Genomic DNA, 21,204 nt, shown 5'->3' on the forward strand with positions numbered 1-21,204 from the left:
TTTGAAAATGTTTCTTTTCATCACCATGATTTTAATGACTCAAACAAAAAAACGCGTTCCTCTCCTTAAACAAAATTATAAAATAATGATTCGCGAATGTAAGTCCGATATCTCTCAACTAGAATTATTGTGTTAGGGAGTTTAAATTGCCAACGAGGATAAAACTCCCTAAGGATGGATAACGAATTGTCTTTTCTTTCCAATAACTTTGTGACAAGCCTGTGTAAACCGACTGATTTCCCTGCGTCCGCCTGTCTGCGTTGATGACAAGCTTCAATCCTAGTATAGGCAACAGATTTTAATAGTACTGTTACATTTGACAATTTTCTGAGTTGGTTCAGTTTGGTATGCTGGTGTGTTAGTCTTAGCTGGTGTGTTTGTCTTAGAAAATAGGGGTTCCTGAAACCGATGGTACCCTGTTAGTTGACAAAAACTGTTTGGTCTTGGTATTAAAACGGTAAAATTAGAGACTATTAAAGTATATGGTGGATAATAACCAAGGTATATTAATTAATCAATAAGATATATGAACAAAATGTATGGCGCATAAATAAGCGGGGATGACAATCGACAGAGTGAGAGGGATAGGTTAACGATAATGGTAGTGTATGTAAAAATTGTGATAATAATAGTTATCAGAATACTGGGTAAAATCGCAAGGAATGCAGCAAGCTAAACACCCAAGTCTAAGAGATTAAAGATGCCATAGCTATTCGGAGTTTGAAAACGTCTTTACCAATAACGCCTTTAAGATTGAAGTATACCAGCACAGTCAAATCATTATTCGGAAATGAAGTAATTCCAAGATATATTTGAGAGGTTATCAATGTTTCGAGAAGCGTTTAGTCTAAGCTAACCAACATTTGTAATGTATGCCTACCATAATGTACTCATTCGTGACCTGGTGCAGATGAGTCACTGAGCGTCTTCAGCTAAGTGAATCCAGTAAAACGAATAAGGTTAGTATGAAAGCCGACGACTTAAAATAACTAGTCCTTTTGGGGATTTATTTACCGCCACAAGATATCCCATGATAATCAAAAAGAGGAAATGTCCAAGACTTATTGCCAGTTAGACTTCGAACGTTAAGGTCCTCCAGTACGTATGCACTCCGATCATGATGATACAGCATGGCCAGCTGTCCTGTGGAGGGAGTATCTTATGTTCAGGCGCTGGCTATCCTGAGTCCATATTGGGCCTCACCCAGAGTGTTATTGCTCTCCGTCTCCCTCAGTGGCAGTTCTATTCCTTTAGTAGTCAGTGACAGCTTATTTAGTGCCTAGACAGTTTGTATTCTGGAGTACAGATAATCTCTACATAATGCTTGTGTGCTTTAAAGTGAATGTTATTGCAGCATAGTGATTCGACTAAGCCTGATGTTGACATTAAGGTCGTAATACGTTCTTGTTGCGTAAGTGCTCGGTTTAGTTGTTTGAACACCAACGATCTCAATCACTTCTACATTGATGAGATCATCTTTAGTCCCCTTAGTAGGACAACGTAAATGGTTTGTCAGGGTTCATTTTTGCAATGCAGCATACACATGACGCTCCAGTTTTAACGATATGCATTTCAGTTTTACTGCAACAATCGTGTTTTCATGCGTCAGAATTTCGATATCCTACTTCTGCAGCAAATCTTTGATTATAACGCACTAGTTGAAAGAAAGCTCACCAAGATAAATACAGCAACTTTTGTAACAGTAATCATGCTTGTAAACTGGCACCCCTCGAGTAACTTATGGTTTTTGAGACAAAATTTTCGATATTATTATTATACGATTGATCGAAACACAAAGTGTTTCATGGACTTTTGAACACGGCTAGTGTTAGACTATCATGGGGAGATAAGGACTGGGAGAAGACAAACATATTGACAATATGATAAGACTTACCGACTGCTCATGCTTAGTAATCATCGCGGTGAGTAGACCACCCACCAACAATCTACATAAAGCTCCGTCCTGTGAAATCCTTTTCATGTCTGCTTCCAATTACCGACGCAATGTGTTCCTTGGTCTTCCTCTTTTCCATTTCCATTCAGGATTCCTAGTTAGCGATTGCCTCGTGATGCAATTTAATGATTTCCTCAACGTGTGTCCTGTCCACCTCTATCGTCTTTTCCTAATTTCCTGTCCAGATGGTAGCTGGTTTGTTCTCTCCCATAGCAGGCTGTTGCTGATGGTATACGGTCAACGGGCATTCAGTATCTTACGTAGACAATTGTTGATAAATACTTGTACCTTTTGATGATGGTTGTGGTAGTTCTCCAAGTTTCAGCTTTGTACAATGAAACTATCTGTCTTTACGTTCGTATTGAAGATTCTGAATTCCATGTTGGTTGACAGTTGTTTTGAGTTCCATATGTTCTTCAGCTATAGGAATGAGGCCCTTGTTTTGCCAATACATGCCTTTATTTCTGCATCGGATCCTCTTTGTTCATCGATGATGCTTCCCATGTACGTGAATGTCTCCACATCTTTCAGAGCTTCTCTATAAAGTGTAATTGGGTTGATGTTCGTTGTGTTGTATTTCAGGATGATGGTTTGTCCCTTGTGTATGTTGAGGCATACTGATACAGACACTAGCGCTACACTGGCTGTTTTCACTTAGATTTGTTGGTGTGTATGGGATAGAAGAGCTGGGTCATATGCGAAGTCCAAATCGTCTAGTTGCGCCCGAGCTGCTTACTTTATTGAGTGTTTCCCCTCAGATGTGGAAGTCTTCGTAATCCAGTCAACCATGAGAGGAAATACAAAGGGTGACAGTAATCAGTCTTTTCTGACACCGATCCTCACTTGGAATACATCCGGCAACTGTCCTCCATGCACAACATTTTAGTGTAGTCAGTTGCATGAGTTACGGATAGTGTTGAAGATCTTCTCAGGTACACTGTGGTTTTGAAGGAGGCTCCATAAGATCCTCCTGTTTACACTATCAGACGTCTTTTCACAGACAAGAAAGTTGATTTACAGTGATGAATTCCATCCAACTGAATGTTTAATGATGATCCATAGTGTCTGAGATCGACAGATCCTTACGGAATCCGGTCTGTTGATCTCGAAGTTGGGCGTCTACTGAATTTTTCATCTGGTTCAGCAACACTCTGTTGAAAACGTTTCCTGGTACCGATAGTAGTGTGATGCATTTGTAGTTCTCACACTTACTCAGATCTCCTTTCTTTGGTATTTTGATGAAGTGTCCTTCTTTCCAGTCTATCAGTGCAACTTGTTCTTCTTCACAAATCTTCCTGAATAGAACGTGGAGCATGTTTGCAGTTACTTCTATGTTTGATTTCAGTGCTCCAGCTGGTATATTGTCAGGTTCTGTTACTTTCGCGGTCTTGATTTGTCTGATAGCTATTCTGATTTCTTCGATTGTTGGTGGAGTGATATATATAGGAAGACCTGTAGGTGCTCTTTTGATGTTTGGTGGGTTCAATGGAGCTGGTCTATCCATCTGTCTCTCTCTTCTTGAATTCTAGTTATCGGCTTACCTTCTTTGTCCTTGACCGGTCTCTCCAATTTAATATTTTTCCCCACTAGTTTCTGAGTCGTACCATATAAATGTCTCATATTCCTTTCTGTTACGGCTTTTTCCGTTGTTAGATCTTCCATGTATTTCCGCTTGTCAGCTCTAATGCTTTTCACTTGCTTGTTTGCTTCAATGTACTTATTTTGTGCTTTGACTTTCTCTGCTCTTGTTCGGCTGTTGTTAATTGTTGTTCTTCCTTTCTTCAGTCTTATTCGAGGTTTAGATAGAGATCTATTGCTTATAATGATGCTAATTGCGACCCAGGATTTCATGACACGTTGAAGTTAGTGTTTCTTCGATCCCTTCCCAGTTGTCCTCCATAGTAGTTTTCTCTTCTGTGACTAGATTCTATAAGGCTTGGAACCTGTTCTTGAGAGCTATCTTGAATTCGTTGAGTTTGTCAGTATGTCGAAGGAAGGCTGTATTGGATCTTTGTGATGCCGTTTGTCCTTTTGTCCAGTGCTTCTTCAGCTTCAGTTTAATCTTGGCAACCAACAAGTGGTGACCTGAAGTTATGTCGGCTCTTTTCTTGATTCTCATGTTCTTCACCGATCTTCTGAATTTTCTAATGATGCAAATATGATCGATCTGATTCTCTGTAGTGTGATCCGGTTAGACCCACCTAGCTTTGTGAATGCTTTTGTGTGGGAATATTGTCATCTATAACAAAGTTGTTTAATGCACATAGATTTGTGAATCTCTCGCCATTCTCGTTTCTTTCTTCTAATTACTCCAGTTCATGTTGTCTCATGATATCTTCATATATAGTGTTGTTCATTCAGACTTTGGCGTTTAGATCTCCCATCAGGATGGTCGGGTATTTTCCTGGACACTTCGCTATGGTCGATTGCAGCCTCTCATGAAACTGATATTTGTTGTCGTCATTGATATCGTAGGTGGTTTCATAACATTGGACGACATCCATTGTCATTCTCTCCTTTGTTTTGAATGATGCTTTGATGGTTTTGAGTCTATGAGATTCCAATCCAACAAGTGCATTACGTGCTTCTTTGAACAGCATCAGAACACTTCTCTAAGTGTGCGGAGCAGTTTTCTCTTCGTGACCGGAGGACGGCAGTATCTATCTTGTACTTAACCTTTGCTGTCCAGCTTGAGTTCAATAGATTTCACTGATTCTAAGAACCACCAAGTTGTATCCCCTCATTTCCATAGCTATTTAATTGTCCTTCTCGGTCTCCCACATCGTTCGAACGTTTCATTTACCTATGATAATTGTCTCTCTGGTTGTTAGAAATAGAATTGGCCCCGTCGCTTTCTAAAAATCTTGGCTTTTGCCATGAGGCGTCATAATTCTCCTGAAAGATGACCCCTCAACTCGGAGTACCAGGTTAAACTGTGTAATTTGTTTGTTCAAACTGCCAATTTTCCGACAATGTTGTTTTCTATGGGTTGGGTTTGCTTACTCCATCCTCAACCCTCCTCTTTTATCCGGACTGTGGACCGGCAGTATCCCTCTGAGATTTATAGGCAAAGTTAGTATAACCGTGGGCGTCTCTAGCTTCACTTCACACAAACTGAGTGGGATTCGCCTAAACACTGGGTCTCAAAGTGCTCTGTATAACTGAACAAGCACCCACTGTTCGAGATGCTCATATGCCGGCAGATTTACGAGGTAGTTTTCATGTTATATGATGTCTGTTATACGGAAAAGAATCTAGTGAGATATAACTTTGACAACCTGAAGAGTTCCGGGTTTCAGGATGTACCGGAATAAGGAATGGTTCTATATATATAACCTCGGCAAGTATCAAGAATAGAGGAACAAATAGACGATAGCTTTTAACAGTGTGGGTTGTTTAGTTAACGTTTGGTTCAAAACATCCTGGTGATGTCAAAACTCAAGTCTTCACTTGCTTCCTTATTTTTTGAAGACATTATATTTCTCATTATTATTTCATACTGAATATTGGAAACCTTGTGTTATTGAAAAATGGAACCCTGCGCTTCAAATTTTCTGCCTCACAGTCTAAACAAATGTCTATTCGACCACTTGTCTGGTTGCTTCTGTCAACAACACTTGGAGTACCCACCAGCACGAAATGTTAAGTGAACCCGACCAACAGCAGTGAAAGCCAAGACATGTGTTTAAAATACAGAACCGAGTAATAGAGCGATAATAAACGTTTTACACGACAAGTGGAAATATGAGGAAAATCTGACGATTCCATCGATCAAGGGTTCAAGAGAATTTCCAAATAGATGTCACCATGCCAACATTAGAAGAAACTGGTAAGGTAACCAGATAAATCAAGCGTTGTAAAGTAGCAGGACTAAACAAAACACGTGCTGAAACAGCGAAATCAGATATAGCAGTAAATGTGAAGATATTTCATGTTCACTTCAGAAACAATTTTGAGGGAGGTTAAGCAGCAGCAGATCAGGAAGAGGCATACCTCATCAATATATTTGAGAAAGATATTAGTGAGCGTGGGAACTACAGAGGCATCTCATGGCTATCAGTGGAAGGTAATGAAATCAACAGCGCTGCCCAATCGAATGAAATATTTAGTAAACCTGTAGTGGCATTGGTCCTAACCACACAATACTCAAATCTGACAATGAGATAACTGAAAAAATGGATATCCAACATTTAACTCATACGGAAAGCCAACAAGGGCGAACGAGGGTATAGTTAATTGAATTTGATCAGCATGGCATGGCTCAACCTTGAAGGCATGGTCATACTTGTGTAATCCATGCACTTATACATCAAATAACTTATTCTATCCCCAGCCAAAATGTGTTCTTCCTAAGTGTTCAACATCACATCGCGGGTTGTCATGATACGATGAGTCGGGGTAAAAAATGATATCACTTCCACGTAAGGTCTTATAGATTAGATAGTCACAACATGACAAATCTAAAATTCTGGAATTAGGTCTATGGTTAATATGGTATTATTATCTGAAATAGATCACAACCCTACAAACCCCCTTCTTCGACATAAACAACCTGGATTTTCAAAGCATCTACCATGCACAGACTGAATCGTGACATTTTGGGTCATTATTGAGCGATCCGTTGAATGAAAATCGTCACTATAAACCGACACTCTCGATTATGAGAAAGTATTTGACAACATAGATAAGAGAACCTCGTGAAATTTCCTCCAACATTATAAAGCACCTGAGAATATTGTCGCTATCCTACAGAACTCTTGCTACAGACTCAGCTGCAAAGTCTTGCACAAGAGTCAGAAGATATTTTCTACTTCCACCTTTTCTTCCTCTGCTAGCTCATAAGAACTACAGATGACAGTGAACATCTCGGACGCAGATGAACAGTATAGACTTTGCAGGCTACGGAGCCGTATTATAGAGCACACAGCAACAAATGAAGCGGACGACAACATTGTAGCAGCGGTTTATTCAGAAGTAGGCTGCCAAATAGACGGATGAGGAATATATTAAAATACAACACAAAGAACGTCAACAATACTACGCTTAATGCCTCGACTCCGGAAGAGGAACCTTTACACCCACGGGTAGTATCACTGATAAAAAAAGATGTCGAGTCTGCATTTGAAATGATTGATGTGGATGTTCAGTATTACCATTAAAATTATAATTTTCCCAACTCCAAAGTATGAGAATTCACAACAACTTCTGTAGAATTATATTTTTCTCGAGATCGATTTCTTGCTACTGTACGAATATAATCAAGTGTAATCAAAAATTTAAGTTTGGTAACAGTTTCAACAAGGAGAAAACCTTGAAAAGGATCCAATGCTAATTTGAAAGCACAAACTGGCGAAACTAAAGGAGCCCTCCTGTAGTTTAATAATATTCAAAACGTGAAAGAACTTTCATCCGAAGTAAAAGTCAGATTTTTCAACATAAAACTGAAAACTGTTCTATTGTTTGATGGTAAAACTTAAAGAACTACCACAGTCTTTGTCGAAGAAGTGTACGGTTCAATGAATATCCGTCTATGCAAGATATCATAAATCCGTTGGTCGGAGATCAAAAACCAAATTCTACTCCGGAAGAGAACAAACCAGCCATCAACTGTGAAAAAAACTTTGAAATGTCTCCGGATTGAGATAGCTCGAATTACACGGAAACATATTACTCATCTGTTGAATTTAGCGTTTAATTCTTTTAATTCCTATCTTATAATTTTTGAGACAGCCAATCGGACAATCAATTAATAGCGTGATAGCTGCTTTTAGGAACTCTACCACCCTTGAAAATCAATTCCTAAGAACTCGGAATAAATCTACCTCAAAATAACTGTTAACTTATCCAGGGCTATTTCATTTGATTAGCCATAACACTTACTGCACGTTATCAAATATATGACCGTTATACACAAATTACATGTCCTAATAGATAGGTTGTGGTATTTGAACAATCTAACGAACTGCTAACCGTTTTGAATAGATTAAAACTTCTACGAGACGCAATCAGGAGGTCCAATTCGAAGTATGCGGGACAAATTGCACTGTTTTTATTTACGATCCTAAAATCAATAAAGTAAGACAATTAACTGAATGGTAACTGTATGAAATATTCTTCACAAATCCAAGAAAAGAATCAGAATGCACAAAAATTTACTTCCGAAAGGTTTATGCAAATTGTTACTCCATGGTCCACAATCTGGAAAAAGCTAATATTTATTTGAAGACCAATTGACTGACGAATACATTCATTTCTTTCTGTTTTCGTTCTAATGGGATATTAACAAAATGCTTATGTGATTCACTGCATTTCCGAGGTTTAAATCACGAAATGATTTTAACTAGACCACCAAAGAAAACCTTCAAGACAGTTCTTCACGGTTGATGAGGTGGCCTGCTTGGATATCTGGGCTACCTGTTTCTGCCATCTAAATATTTCAACAGGCCGTCTGCTCTTTTATTTTGTTTTAACACCTCCTTATGTCTATTATTCGTATAACATATACACTCGCGTTTATGAAAAGCTTACGTCATTTCGCTACAAAACTTACAAAAAGGTGCAATAAGAGACATCGTGGTGGTTAGCAATATGCATTAAACAGAATGAACATTATTCAAATGACGATTCACGAGCTGATAAATTCTAACTGCCGTTCACTAATTAACAGTGTGAACTACCATTAATTCACGCTCAGTCAAAACATGTATTGCAATTGTGGTGTCGTCGCAATTCAAAAATCTTGGTTAATAGATTTCCGGGACGATTTCTTAGTATCACTACGTGATTTCAATATCTATCGTCAGGATTGATCAAACAATAAAAAGACGTGTGGCGGTGGAGTAGCTACGTTTATAAGCGTTAATTAGTGTCGATCTACTTTTGCTTGTTTCAAGTTCTCAAATGTCTTTATCGACCGTCTAACTTTAAGATGCCGTCCAAAACACCTGAATAAATACAAATATGTTTGTGCTACCAACATCTACATGACTCCAGACTGCAAATCATCTGCGCCATATGTTTTCGCTGATGAATTTACTAAATTCGCTTTTTATACCTTCACTGGTTCACTTTCAATTGTATGTGGTGATTTCACTTCATGTGACTGCAGCTTCCTTACATCACTAGATCACCGAAATGTGGTAGATTTTCCTACTCGTTTGGATACTCATTTGGACTTCCTTTTCCATAATGTTGTGGGTACATGTGTGACTCGCAAACGTGCCCCATTATCTTGCACGGATCATGGTGTAATTTGTGTCCTACGTGAAGTATATTGAAAACATGTAAGGACTAAACCTGCACACCAGACCAAAACAGTCATATATAGGAATTACTCATAAGAAAATATAAAAAATCTGAAAAACATGTTCCGCACGACTAACTGGGAATTATTTACAGATGACTCACTGGAAAACACCACTGATGTTATCACCTGTTATCTTAAATTCTGTTTTGATAATTTTTGTCCTTCTGAAACCATTTTTTAAAGTTTTGACCGACTTACATCTCCACAATTAAAACGACAACGGAGAGCAAAACAAAAAATGTACAAGGGGAAAAACACCGTTGAAGTTCTTAGGCTGAACGGTCTAATAAACCTGGAAAATAGAAATCTTCATTCTATGTTTACTCAGAAACTCCTATCTTGTAAAAACTCTCCAAGTATGTGGAAAAGTTTTCGAGAACTCAAAGGTGACAGGTAGATTAGAAGCTATAACCAGCTGAATGTTCGTGACAAGTAAGTTTTTTGTACGTCGGTTATCTGATGTCATGCTCCCTATATCCACGGGTTTGAAGAATAATTGTGTTCCTAGTTTCACTGCAAGTGATGCCTGAAAATGTCTCCAGTCACTTAATTCATCCCAACGTTTAGGACCTGACAGTATGACAGAACCCCTTTTTAAAAAGTGTGCTGACGTTTTATGTTATCCATTCACGAATTCCTTTGACAGATCTTTCTCAAATACTCTCATACCGAAAATGTGAAGAAAGATAAATGTAATCCCTATACAAAAGAAAGTATCTGGTGATAAAAATGTGAAATTTAGACCCATAGTAATAACTTTACCTTTCCTCAAAATAATGGAAAAACTATTGATGCTCCAACTTCAACCTGCAATAAACGAGCACAGTTATTCGTATCAGTTTGCTTACAAATGCAAAAAAGGCACCTCAGATACCGTTGGTGTTCTGTATCACAATATAGTGTTCGGCTTAGAAAAGGATAGGAAGTGTGTTCAATGCGCTTTTCTGGACTATACTTTTGCTTTTGATTCTATCCCAAGACACCTCTTACTTGACAAGTTAATCAGCGTCAACACTGACAGCTGGATAACGAATTGGCTATGTTCCTGTCTTTCTGGAAGAGAACAGTACACTATTTGTAGGAAAGTGTTCAACGTCTCTACTGTCTAATGAAGGTATGTCACAAGGAGCTGTTCCTTTACCTTTCCTTTTCTCTTTTTTTCTGCATGGCCTGCAATCTTCCGCAGGAAACATTTTCGTGAAATATGCGGACGACCTCACTGTATGTATGCCGATTTCTACCTCTTTACATTCCATAGAAATGAACGAGTTTTTGTTTCGTATTAAGTGGTGGTCTGTTGGTAATCGTCTCATACTTAATCCCCCTTAATGCCAGACTAAACTTTAGCCTGAGATATGAACAGCACCTATACACTATTTCGGAATCCCATAATGCTTGTGCCATTGGAGACTCCTTGATGAACACAGTGTCGAAGGTCTATTATCTTGGTGTTACTTTTTCCTCTGATCTTTCTTGGTCTTCTCGTGTTTTACTTTTATCGAAGAAAGTCTACTGTTTGACTTACTACATAAAGAGGCTGCATACTTTTGGGATTACCCGCCATTTACTCTTACAATTTGTCAATTACTGCATATTACCTATTATTCTTTACTGTTCTTCGTTATTCTTTCCCAGGCTTTTGGGAAAAGACTTCGCTGTACTGTGGAGAGTGCTGAAGGTAGTTAGCAAGGTGTGTGGTGAATCTTTTGAGGTCATTATTAACATGATTTTGGACAGACATTTAAAGTCTTGCAAACTCCTGACAGATATTATCTTATCAAATATTAACCATCCACTTCATTCATATCTTTCTCCTTGTATATCTTCTGGTAGGACAAGACGTAAACACATTAAAATCCATGCACTCAAGCGAATCTGTAATACCTTACCTAGTAAATATACTCTATGACAAACAGGTTGTTAGAGCTAGCCTAGTCAGTAGCCTGTATTCTTAAGCATGTCTCAAATTTGATTAGTTGTATGGAATAAGTTTTTTCACCTTTTTTCATTTCTCTTTCTTGTTTTTTGTAAAAAGCTCATTGGAATAGCTCGTGCTGAGGATTCCATGTTGTATCAAAATATAATATTGGATAAAGCCATTAATAATATTAATAATGATAATTAACTACAGGTGATAAATGAGTGCTTAGCAGCATCGCAAACCGATTGAGGTCGGATACTCATACAGTTGGACGCCGGTTCGGCGGTCTACAGGCTTCATGTTCGCACGCGTGGACGCATGTGACTGATGACCCTCATACTACGACGAAATGGTCGTTCAGTGCTTTCAAGTTTTCAGTGGGGCAGTGATTTCGTACTTGTTGTGATTATCGTTGCTTTTGTGTATTTGTTACATCAAAAAGCACTCTTGGTCTACTTTAATTTGCACTATTTCGGTTAAGGTTTGAAATTTTGTTGAAAACTTTGTCTCGTTGCACCTTCCTTCTCATTAGCTCTGACAATTGATTTTATTAGGTAATCCTATTGAACATATACCATTTCCGCAAGAGAATTCACATACATCTCAGCATACTACTACTGATAATAATAATGATAATAATAATACTTGTGTTTCTGTTGTGATCATATTGTGTTCTAAACCCTGATCTGATTACAATGGTTGGCAGCACTTGCAAATGTGGACAGCCAAACTGTTTATTTGCCGTGGATGAAGGGATGCAGTGTGATGAGTGTTGAAAGTGGTTCCACAAAATGTGTACCCGTCTTAGTCCCATAGCATACAAAAGATACTCTAAGCCTAACTGGGATTGGCTTTGCATGTTCTGCCGTACAAGTGGGACGAAACTAATCCAGGAGTCTATGAGCCTATTAGCTTTGGCCTGTGAAAGGAACGATAGTGTCTGAGCTGGTAACACAAGTACTGACAGCGAAGACTGTGACAGTGTTGTACATGCTGTTACAGGATGCATTGAGCACCCTACTGTGATTGATGGAATTATGAAATTTCGGTTACAGCTAACGGGGAGTGAAACACCACTTGGTATTGACATGAGCGATCGTGCATCTCCAGTGGAAATTAGGGACTCGAATAAAACCGTCACCATCCCAAATAGTCCCAACGTGGCTGTCCTGAGTGATGAAAAATAGATGACAGTACGGAGAAAAAGGAAAGAAAAAAGCTAAAGGTAATGCGCACTTGGTTGACAAATCTTTGGAGAACTCGCATTCTGAGTCACACAATGCACTACCACGCTCCGATAGTAAGGCAGAACACCACTCTAGTGTGACTGTGAAGAACGTAATCTCACCAAATATTATTGTGAGTAACTCGCTAGAGTCGAATGATCCCGATCCCAAAATTAGACACGCCCATGATTTAGAGAGGCTCGGAGAATATATCTGTAGTATATTACCAGATGACTATAAAGGTGTTTAGGTCAAAAAACTGGTGAGAACAGGTCAAAGGACCGATGATAGTTTTCAATCCCGACCATGTAGACTCCTTAAGGTAATTCTAGAGTCAGAGAAACAACGTGATGTTCTGTTATGTAGCGCTCGTATTCACGACAATTCTGACACTCGAGTAAGACCGGATATGTCTCCTGAAGGTAAAATAAAAAGGAAGACAGTACTAGCTGAGCTAGAAACCCGTCGGCAAAACGGTGAGGATAATCTCCGATTGGTGTGTTCTCGAATAGTCAGGTCTTGGAAGCGAGTGATACTAAAGCCTGTGCGGATAGTTCGTTCTCCCTAGGAGTTTTATATGCCAACGCTCATAGTCTAAGATATAAATTCTATGAGCTAGGAGCATAAGTGGACAAATTAAGGCCACTCATTGTAGCTGTGATGGAAAATTGGTTAGTTCATGACTTTGATATTACCCAAGAATTATTCGGATACCATTGTTCAAGAAGTGATGGACATAGATGCAGGAAAGGAGGTGGCGTCCTTCTATACATAACCAATAATATAAGTATCTGCTCCTCCCTTTTTGAAAATCCCATGATAGTGGAACTAGTGAAGTCATTAGCTGTGAGCTCGCTATCGGATGTTGTATATTTGTACTCAGTGTCATCTATCGCAGCCCAATCTGCTTAGCTGATGACTTTATTTTAGAGCACATTCATCTATGGAGTGCGAATAACAGATGTTTAATATAGGGAGACTTCAACGCACCTGGCATTAATTGGACTGAGATGACTACGAAAGGATCTATAAACTCCTTTGATAACAGGTTCTTGGTAACAGTAATAGAGCATGCATTAGTACAGTATGTATCCAAACCTACACGTTTTGGTGTGAACCAAGGTTCTTCTCTGTTAGACTTGGTAATCACTCATAAGACTGAGGATATTGTCAACCTGAATATTCTTCCACCGTTAGTGAATAGCGATCACGCTGTTTTATCATTCACGTTTGGAGCTGGTGACATGACATGCGATCAGGTTAAGCCTCGCACAAACATATGGAGAGCTAACATATCAGCCATTCAGGAGTGTGCTGCCAAGACAGGTTGGTCAGTAGATACTAGCTCATCAGTTAAAGATGCATGGTCTATATTTAAAGGCAAGTTTAATTCAGTCATATCCTAGTTCATACCATACTTGGTACCACGTAGACCGAATAGTAGTCCATGATGGATAAGTAAAAAAGTCAAGAAACTTCTTAGACGTAGGAAAAAGTACTGGAATATGTTCATCTCTACTGGCTTAGAACTTTACAGATCCAGTTATTGTGAGATTAGGAATATTTGTAGGGTGTTAATTAATAAGAACAGACGGTCATATGAAAAACAATTGGTTAGGGACTGTAAATATAGTCGGAAACGATTATTCTCGTATATAAAAAAGGCTAACTCAGAGAAGTGATGGAATCCCATCACTATTGGTACAAGAATATCCGTTAATATTGGCAAGAAATGAATTCGAAAAAGCTGAAGCTTTATTGGAATATTTCAGTAAAGTGTTTTCTATATGTAATGAGGGACGACCAACTATTCATTATTATTGTGATGTCTTGTTGATGGACCATATAGTTATTGAGAAGGTACTGTCTTAAGACTACTTCAGCACCTCAAACCTGATTAGTCCAGTGGTCCTGTTGATATTCGTCCTAGGATTATGAAAACCCTATCAGATGTAATTGCTGAACCTTTGGCGATACTATTTCATGTGTCCCTGAGGCAGTCCAGATTGCCTAGAGACTGGAAAGACGCGATAATTAGTCCGTTGAATAGGGCTGGGAGTAGAGATTTAGTTAGTAACTATCGACCCGTTAGCTTAACTAGTGCAGTTGTAAAACTGATGGAAAAAATTATTTGCATGTCTGTAATAAACGATATGAAAGGACGTGATATTTTATCCAGGGAACAATATGGTTTTCGGAAAGGCATATCATGTTTGACGAATCTTTCACTGCAGGAGAAGATTGGGCTGAGGCAAAAGATCGAAATATTCCTGTAGTCGTGATTTTCATAGATCTAGTAGAGCCTTTGATAAGGTCTCCCATTCTGGTCTTAAATTAAAACCGGAAAGTTTTGGCATTCATTATGCGGTCATAGACTGGATAAATGGCTTTCTACATGACAGGAAACAAAGGGTAAGTGTAAATGCAGCTCTCTCATAGTGAGAACCTGAAGAAAGTGGAGTTCTTCAAGGTACAATCCTCGGTCCTCTTCTCTTTTTACTTTATGTGACTGAATTACCAACTGTAGCTAAGTCATCCGTCCTACAATTCGCCGATGAATTAAAAGGATTGGAGACCAATATACAGCATGTCAGATACTATAGTATTACATGATGACCTCAACTCGCTGGCGGCATGGATGGACGGATGGTCACTGGAGGTGAATCCTAATAAAAGTGTGATGATGCAATTAAATAACTACGATTATTCGTATTACTACACAATATGTGGATTTGTGTTACCCAAAGTAAGAAACTTCGAAGATTTCGGATTCATACTAAGCAATGATCTCAAAACAACCAGCCACTGTAAGGTCTATACGTAGATCTTTCCAGTATTTGAATGAGGAAATGTTTAGATTATTATACCCAGCTTTCGTGGATCACAGCTGGAATATGGGATTCAAGCAGCGAGTCCTTGTTTCAGATATGAGGCGGATATGCTGGAACGAGTCCAACGCCGAGGGACTAAATTGGTAAAAGGTGTATCTGGCCTATCTTATGAAGACAGACTGAGACACATCAACTTATTTCCGTTATCTTACCTCAGAGTAGGGGTGTTCTAATATTGGCTTATCATATCCTGAACGATGACCTTGTTACTAATATGTCTTATCTTTTCCTTCCGTTTAGAGCTGATCATTTGAGAGGACATTCGAAGAAAGACCAAAAACCGAGATCAAATTGTCTACGTCTGGAGTTTCGTTTCTCGCACCGAGTAGTGAATTACTGGAATTCTCTACCAGAACACGTAATATCAACACCTTCCGTTGATATATTCAAAACGAGATTGAACTTCTACAGTGTAACAAACTGAAATGATTAAAATAGGTTAATAGATCTCCTATCCTTATTACTGAAGAGTGAGGATAACAACAAAACGCGCGCTTTTCGAACGGGAAGTTTAGTCCTAACGTGATTTACATTTCTCAAACTTTTGCTGTGTTCTTACGCAACAAAAGTATCATTTCCGATCTAAAGAATCTATTCTGAGCTATACGTTCGGTAGATTACTTCCTTTTTTTGTGTTTCACTCAAATTAATAGTTAACTGTGGTTTTGCCTCAGCTCACTATCGGTTTTTTTTTATAGTTTTCACGTAAAGACTAGCTTTAGCTTATCGTTAACTGTTTTTATACATTTTGCCAGTTTCTGTTTACTGTGTTTTTTTAACGGTCCTAAATTTACTGCTTGTATTTTTAAGACAGTCTAAATCACTAGCCATGAAAAATTCATGCAAAAGACCTGGTTGCCGTTTTGCCGTTACATCTGGCATGCAATGTGACAACTGCAAAGGTTGGTTCCACGAGGCATGTAAAGATCTAACAGCAGCAGCCTATAGCAGACTCAGCAAGTCTGATCGTAGGTGGGTATGTGTTACCTGCAACACTGACACGGTAGTTATGTTGGGTACCATCATTACTTTACTAACAGGTCTGAGAGATAAGTTGTCTAAGAATTCGGTAAGCGATAGCATCATGACGGGTAACAAAGCTGGAACGCATAGGACAAACAAGAAAAAGGATACTGACAGGACGGTTATCGACGGTGCTGTTAACAGCACGAGTGATGATGTGCTGAAACTCAGCACCATCTTAACATCGACTGTCATCGACTCCCTCAGTAAACTTGGGTCCCCCAGGGAACAGTCCTTGAATGAGACAGTGGTTCCCAAAAATCCTGTAGGTGGTTGGACTCACGTTAACAGGAGTAATAAAGCCCAAGCGTCCCCGCCGAAACTGAACGTCCCAAGTACCGTGCGGAAATCAACTGGTGACTTAGCCTCACAGTCTACCCCCAAGACTGTCCGCCCAGTCATCACTGAGCCCAGGAATCGAAAACGCGCTTCGACATCCAAACAACAAGATACCAAACCTAGACGCCCTGGAAAACCTGGGAAATCAATTACGGTTCGTGACGACTCTGTCATAATCATGAACCTTATTGACAACCCCGACCTTCCTCTCCGTATTCAGGACAAAAATGATAGGATGCTCTGGGGAGAATTGAACATGAGACTTGAACTCCCTAGAATAGAGCCTTTGACGGTCACACGGCTCACTCGGGGGAAGGACTCTAACCACCTAAACCACCCGAGGCTGCTTCGTGTTACACTTAAGAATGCCTCCGACGTAGAGGACGTCCTGCTAGCCAGTCACTTACTGAAGTCCGATGGGAACGTAAGAATACTGCCCGACATACCGTATTCTGAACGAAATCTCATCCGGAACATCCCTAAGGAATCTCGCGGGGCGTTTTTCCGTGGACGAAATATCATTGTGCAAGGTGTACAGGAAAATATGGACCCAACTCAAGCAAACTCTGATATTCGAGAATGGAAATTCATTATTCACTCCTTAAAACTCAAAAACATACTGACCCAACAGGTGATGCGACTAGCCAAGAGAGACGGAGACTCTAGACCCCGGCTATTGAAGATAACCTTCCCATCCTCCCACATAGCGCCTGCAACTCTGGAAGCATTTCGTGCCACCAGACGTCTGTTACCATTTAGCATCCAGATGCATCCGGATAGGCCCCACGACAGCAGGATCAAGCATAAACGAAAGCTGGAGCTGACAATTCCACATGTGGACTGTCTTGATCATAAAAAAAGTATAAAGGACAGGAACTACCAACTCGGTAAACATTGTATAGGTAGGCTACCTGTCCACTCACGAACGTCTCATATAGACACACAGGAAGACGCTCACGCATTCCAAACTGAAAGCATAAACTGCCTATACACGAACGCCGTGAGCTTGCCAAACAAAATGGACGAGCTACGTGAACTTAGCAACGTTAATGATGCTCATCTGATAGGAATATCCAAAACTTGGATAACGTCTCAGTTTACGGACCAGGAGCTAGCAATACCTGGAATGTCTTTATTTCGCAACGACAGGAAAATTGGAATGGGGGGTGGGGTAGCATTATACATACGGTCATGCCTGGATGCGCACCGACTTCACAACCAAGAGTTTCTCAATCTTGATGAGTCAGTATGGTGCTCAGTAAGATTGTCTACCACCTCGAGGTGTCTAGTTGGGGTCATCTACAGGAAGCCCACTGCCGACATCGAGTATGACAAACGTCTGCTGGAAGGATTAACTCGCTCTACGCGTCTCGGATTCTCTCATATCCTGATTCTAGGGGACTTCAATCTTCCTAGAATCAACTTCGTGGAACATACATACATTGGTGGTGACAACTCTACTGAAGCTCTGTTCTTCAACCTTATCGGTGACCTGGGATTATTCGAAAATGTGAAGTCGGCAACTCGTTGGAGAAACAGCCAGACGCCGTCGCGCTTAGACTGGGTATTCACAAATGAAGAATTCCTAGTCGACGACCTCTCAATCCTGGCTCCCCTGGGGACAAGTGATCACGCCGTCTTATCATTCAGCTTTGTCAGCAAAACGGTGCTACGATATCCTACTAGCAACAAGCGCTGGAACTTCAAACGGTTGAATGTGTTAGCTTTACAGGACTATATACAACAGATGAATTGGGATGTTCACCCTCAACTTGAAGTGGATGCTCACTGGGATTTTTTTACTGCACACGATCTTATGTGCTACAGAGCATTCAGTTCCTCAAATGGTCCCAAAAAGCTACAAGCAACCTCCAATCATCAAGAACCGCACTCATTGTATGCTAAGCCGCAGAAGGCACTGCTGGGCCGAATATAAACGAACTGACAATAACGACGCATACAGGCAATATAAACACATAAGGAACATATGTTCAAAGGCAATAAGAGAAGACAGGCTTCAGTACCAGCCCAAGCTTATCGATAAATTCGCTTCCAATCCGAAAAGCTTATTCAGTTACGCAGCTTATCTTCGAAAAGGCAAAACTGGAGTTTCCCAACTGCTTGGTCCTAATGGCCCGACCAATAACTACGGTGATGCCGCTAACCTTTTGGCCGAACAATACTCTCAGACATTCCAGTCGATCCACATCAACTATGCTGACGAAAGCTTCACCTGCACCTGTTCAGGACTTTCCGAAGTGGACCTGAGTGCTGACCTGGTGCTCCGTAAACTGCAGCACCTAAGAAAAGACACTTCTCCTGGTCCGGATATGGTTCATTCCGCTGTATTGAGGGGAGCAGCTTCAATCCTGGCATCACCACTTAGTGTGATGTTTACATACTCGATAAGCAGAGGCAGACTACCGGAAATATGGAAGCTGGCCCACATCACACCAATTTTCAAAGGAGGTCGACACAGTGAACCCTCAAGCTACCGACCAGTGGCTCTTCTCTCCATACCTTCTAAAATTATGGAGTCTCTAATATACGACGGTATGCAAGAATACTTATCATCTTTAAAGTTCTTCTCACCCCATCAGCATGGTTTCAGAAAAGGTCATTCTTGTATGACCAACCTGCTGACTGCGGTGGATAGATGGACAACCATCCTTGATCGCAAGGGTAAGGTTGACGTCATTTACCTGGATTTCTCAAAAGCTTTTGATAGGGTCAACCACGTATGTCTTATCAATAAGCTTAGACGATTGGGCATCAAACCCCCTTTGATTGACTGGCTCACTTCATATCTAGAAAACCGACACTTTAAGGTCAGGGTTAACTTCACTCTCTCTCAGGCTATGGAATGTCCTAGTGGGGTCCCGCAGGGCTCAATACTAGGACCTCTTCTCTTCTTGATTTACATTACCGATCTTCCTCAACAAGTTTCATCTGACTTATCGCTTTTTGCTGATGATGTGAAACTTTGGAGAGAGATACGTAACCATAAGGATATACTAGTACTTCAGGAGGATCTGATCCGACTTCAAAGTCGGGCAGACGACAACGGACTTACCTTCAACACTTCAAAGTGCAAAGGAGTCCATCTGCGACATGTTGCAGACTATAGATACAACTTAGGTAACTCCTCTCTAGAAGTTTCCCAAGTCGAAAAAGATTTAGGAGTGTTGGTACACTACGACCCGAAGTCGTATGTGAACTGTGACAAAAACGCCTCTCAAGCAAACCTTGCACTGGTAACATTGGAGTGCATTTTTGGCCAGTTTGACGGTAGAACTTTCCACATAATCTTCAACAGTTTTATTCGTCCCCATTTAGAGTACGGAGACAGTATTTCCCCCCTACCCCCAAAAGGATAAGGACACTCTGGAACGTATCCAACGTCGAGCCACGAAATCAGTTCGGGGACTCAAATTCAAACCTTACGAAGAGCGCCTCAAATCACTTAACCTTTACCCGTTAGAGTACAGGCGTCTTAGAGGTGATCTTCTTATGACTTAAGGTATCCTCAACACTTCTGCTCATCCCCTTAAACATCTTCTTAAGCTTAGTCACAACACTAACCTAAGAGGTAACACCCAGAAATTGGAGACCCTACATAGCAGAACAGACTGCAGACACAACTTCTACTCCGTTAGAGTTGTCAAGTGCTGGAATTCGCTGCCGACTGAGCTAGTCCAAGCGACTTCCCAGGAGTCCTTTAAGAGGAAACTTGACTTATTCTTAAGGACTAAGGATAACATATTATTATGATTTACCAAATTCATTTTTTTCCTCTATTATCGTTCATATACCTAGGTTTTTGCCTGGAGGTATTGGTGATCCGCTGCCACTAGACACGGAAGCCCGTTAAGCGAAAGCTTCTTCTATTCCGTCCTCAACCATTTGAACCATTTGACTGTAGGTAGGTACGATATTCAAATCCTAGGGGTACATCAGGGTCGGTAGTGCTGTCGGTCCTTACAAGCCACATATTATATAAGATTGTGTAAAGTGAGTATTTTTGACTGGTTCCTGTCTATAAAAACTGTTTACTGTATAAGTTAGAAACTATTGTCTTCATTTTTAACAATTTTTGTGGTTTCTGAAATTGTTGCTACGGCACTCTAGTGCCCTCAGACACTGTTCAGGAACAGTAAAACCAAGAACAGCCTTAAGCACACCGTAAGATTGGTGTAAACTAACCTATCTTCTGCTGCTTATCCTGGTAACTGTTGTATCTATGTTAATTTGAATCATACAGATGTATGCGCGACTTTAACAGCTACCAGATGCGCCCTTTCCCTTATTTCCAACTCGTATAAAAGCACCTTTCTCAACACCATGCACGATGCCACGGCGAATATGTGATGCCTGCTTTGGGACCATATTTTATGGACGATCTTTGAGCAACACTAAAGTGGCCTTGAAAATGTTCATCTACTGACTACGGCTAAATGAGGGTTTTAATCCCGTGTGAAGGACAAGGATTGTGATTTGCAGTTGATTTTTAGGGATAGGGATTACATTTAGGGTTTTCATCACGA

Source organism: Schistosoma mansoni, chromosome 1 (assembly GCF_000237925.1).
Source record: "Schistosoma mansoni strain Puerto Rico chromosome 1, complete genome".
Lineage (NCBI taxonomy): Eukaryota > Metazoa > Platyhelminthes > Trematoda > Strigeidida > Schistosomatidae > Schistosoma > Schistosoma mansoni.